Source organism: Ornithodoros turicata, chromosome 5 (genome assembly GCF_037126465.1).
Source record: "Ornithodoros turicata isolate Travis chromosome 5, ASM3712646v1, whole genome shotgun sequence".
Taxonomy (NCBI): Eukaryota; Metazoa; Arthropoda; class Arachnida; order Ixodida; family Argasidae; genus Ornithodoros; species Ornithodoros turicata.
The window spans coordinates 45,528,641-45,532,099 of record NC_088205.1 but is presented as its reverse complement, the minus strand read 5'-3'; the positions used below and the strand labels follow the sequence as shown (position 1 = coordinate 45,532,099).

Below are 3,459 nucleotides of genomic sequence, written 5' to 3'. Positions count from 1 at the left end.
CTTTCACTCTTACATTTTTGCTCACTCATACACACATTCATACGACGGGATCGACGCAGGCGGCAACTGTTGAACATGAAAGAACTGATCTTCTGAGTCTGGAACAACATAGAAGGGACAAATACATACAAAGCCTCAAATTGCCTAAGAAATTAACGATGAAAGGTGAAAGTCACTGGAAAGGTTAGCCAGCTGTAGGACTCGAACCCACATCTTCTGGATTACCGGTCCAGGGCTCTACCAATTGAGCTAAGCTAACACGCCTCCCCAGCGACTTCCAGGGTGCGTCATCTGAAGGGACAAACTAGCCACTCTCTCTCACTCATCCTCCTTTCACTCTTACATTTTTGCTCACACATACACACGACGGGATCGACTCAGGCGGCAACTGTTGAACATGAAAGAACTGATGTTCTGAGGCTGGAACAACATAGAAGGGACAATTACATACAAGGCCTCAAATTGCCTAAGAAATTAACGATGAAAGATGAAAGTCACTGAAAAGGTTAGCCAGCTGTAGGGCTCGAACCCACATCTTCTGGATTACCAGTCCAGGGCTCTACCAATTGAGCTAAGCTAACACTTTTTTTTTTCCACCAGGTAATAACGTTTACTTACAAACATTAAAATAAGCTATGACTGTACAGTGTTAACGCGTCATGTATGATGAATGAATGATGCACACCGTAGCATCCAAATACACAGGATACAAAAAATACATGGTACACAACACACAGGTTACACAGGTCACACACAGAGAGTAACAATTTACATACACAGGATACAAAAAAATACATGGTACACAATACACAGGTTAAACACGTCACACACAGAGAGTAATAATTTACATAGAGGACAGCGGTTCACACAGATGTTCTAACCACGGTGGTGCTTCCAAATGCTGCATGCAGCATGCTTCAGCTGCGTTATTTCTACTTTAAAATACTGCATGGGCTACGCCAATGGCTCTTCATTTCTGTCTGCCATACGCAGCTTCCACAAGCAATACATAGCTATCAACATGATAATATCGTAGCGTATATCTTCATTCGGATGTAAAGGTAGGAATCTGATTGTATGTGGGTTCAGAGAGAGGCGTTTATTCAGTACTTTAATCTGTATGTCGTCCCAGAAAAACTGTGCTTCCGTACAATCAAGAAAGATGTGGTCAGCGGTTTCAGGGACTTTGCAAAACCTGCAGTTGGCAGACCATGGAACATATGTGCCTTTCTGTTCCAACCATGCTTTCACAGAGAGCGTTGATGTATGAAGCTTTAAAAAAAAAAAGAAATGTTTTCATATTCGGCTTTATGTGCATGCGTTTGACCCTGTGTAAAACGTCCGCTCCAGTCCACTCAGACGGAATTTGCCTGTAAATTGGCACGGGAAACAAAGTCAAATGGGCTGCCAACACTTTCTTTGAAACCGAAAAGAGGCAATCTGGGGTAAACCGGACTTTTAGAAAGTTGATGCAGTCCACGACCTCCTGATAAAACCCTGTCAACTGCAAGCCTTGTTCGTGGAAGGCAACGTATATATCAGGCATATAGTTGTCGATCCCGTCGTATGAATGTGTGTATGAGTGAGTAAAAATGTAAGAGTGAAAAGAGGATGAGTGAGAGAGAGTGGCTGGTTTGTCCCTTCAGATGACGCACCCTGGAAGTCGCTGATGAGCCGTGTTAGCTTAGCTCTATTGGTAGAACGGGGACCGGTAATCCAGAAGATGTGGGTTCGAGTCCTACAGCTGGCTAACCTTTTCAGTGACTTTCATCTTTCATCGTTAATTTCTTAGGCAATTTGAGGCTTTGTATGTATTTGCCCCTTCTATGTTGTTCCAGCCACGGAACATCAGTTCTTTCATGTTCAACAGTTGCCGCCTGCGTCGATCCCGTCGTATGAATGTGTGTATGAGTGAGCAAAAATGTAAGAGTGAAAGGAGGATGAGTGAGAGAGAGTGGCTGGTTTGTCCCTTCAGATGACGCACCCTGGAAGTCGCTGGGGAGGCGTGTTAGCTTAGCTCAATTGGTAGAGCCCTGGACCGGTAATCCAGAAGATGTGGGTTCGAGTCCTACAGCTGGCTAACCTTTTCAGTGACTTTCATCTTTCATCGTTAATGCCTTGGCAAGTTTATCAGCCTGTTCATTGTCTAGGAGGCCAACGTGTGCAGAAATCCATTGTAGGGTGATGTTTATTCCTTGTTTCTGGGCAAGCTCTAACGCACGTCGGGTATTCTTCACCAGTACTCATTGATTATCAACATCTGATAACTTATTAAGTGCAGCTCAGGAATCGATGAGTATGACCACTTGACTAAGCTTATGAAGAGACGAAGCGATGGAGGCGGTAGGATGGCGCATAGTTCAGCAGAAGTAGATGAGATGGTGTGGGAGTCAAGTCTTGAAGACCACAGCAAGTTCATAGAAGGAATGAAGTAGGCGCTGGAGGCCGAGTCTGGGGATACCGAGCCGTCGGTATAGATGAGACTGTGAGAGCTGTAGTGATTAGTAGAGGGCGGATCCGCATGCAAATGCATATTTTTTCCTTGACATGCTCTTGGGTCTGGGCGATACATAAGCGCATTTCATAGCAGGTAGAGACGATTCAACATTGTTTTTAGGTGCATGAAAATGCATATTCCGTACATAACCGCATATTTCGCATTTTCGTTGCATATTTTCCGTCGTGTCCGAAATGACGCATTGATTTGAGCTCCAGGCAACTGCTACCGGTTCATGCTAACCCCACATGATCGTTCCCCGCTCTAGGCCTGGCATTTTTCAACCACTGCTAACTTCGAAAGGCATAGTTTTGTACTGCAAGCCGGCGATCTGACGTGCTGCTCGACTCATACCGTCTCTTCGCCTGCTTGCTCAATTTCTTTCGCGCGACGACACTATGACCTTTGACTTGCACGCGCGTCCGTCGCTTGGGCGCCGCCGAGCCGGGAGTTGTCACTTCAAGCGTCTGCGTCTGCCTGGCGTGCAAGCGTGGAAAGCGTCGTCCCGGTTGCCGAGATCTAAACCTTCAACTGCGTGTCTGTACAAGAGGTGGACGACAGAAAACCTGGATCTGTCTACGGACGGAAAAGTGCTCTTCTGCAGGATATGTGAGAAGAAGGTAAGGATGGAGCCCTTTTAGAGAGACAGGCGCAACTGCATTTGAGTACCAGCGGCCAACGAAGCTGGGCATGAACAACTGTCAACATTTGACGTCGATTGCGTTAGTGACATGGTACTCCTCACTGGTCAATGAACAGAAATATTTCGAGTAAATATTGCTAATCAAAGCTGTGAAAAAGAATGAGTGGCTGCGGCTCAAGATAGAGCTGTCTTCCGCGTTTTATCGCTGGGCGCCGGGGGTTAGCGCCTCAACATGTTCTGTTGTGGGTGACTTTTTCTCTTTTAGTTCTCTTCGCCGTAGTCTATTCTAGTTTCGACGCTGTTGCTTGTGTCGATGGGA

At 45.9% G+C, this 3,459-nt stretch overlaps 1 non-coding gene across 1 annotated transcript; it reads right to left on the bottom strand.

Moving 5' to 3' along the window:
* Positions 1-508: 508 nt before the first annotated feature.
* Trnat-ggu (transfer RNA threonine (anticodon GGU)) lies at positions 509-581 on the bottom strand. Its single transcript has one exon. It is a non-coding gene; the product is annotated as a tRNA-Thr (tRNA).
* Positions 582-3,459: the final 2,878 nt, after the last annotated feature.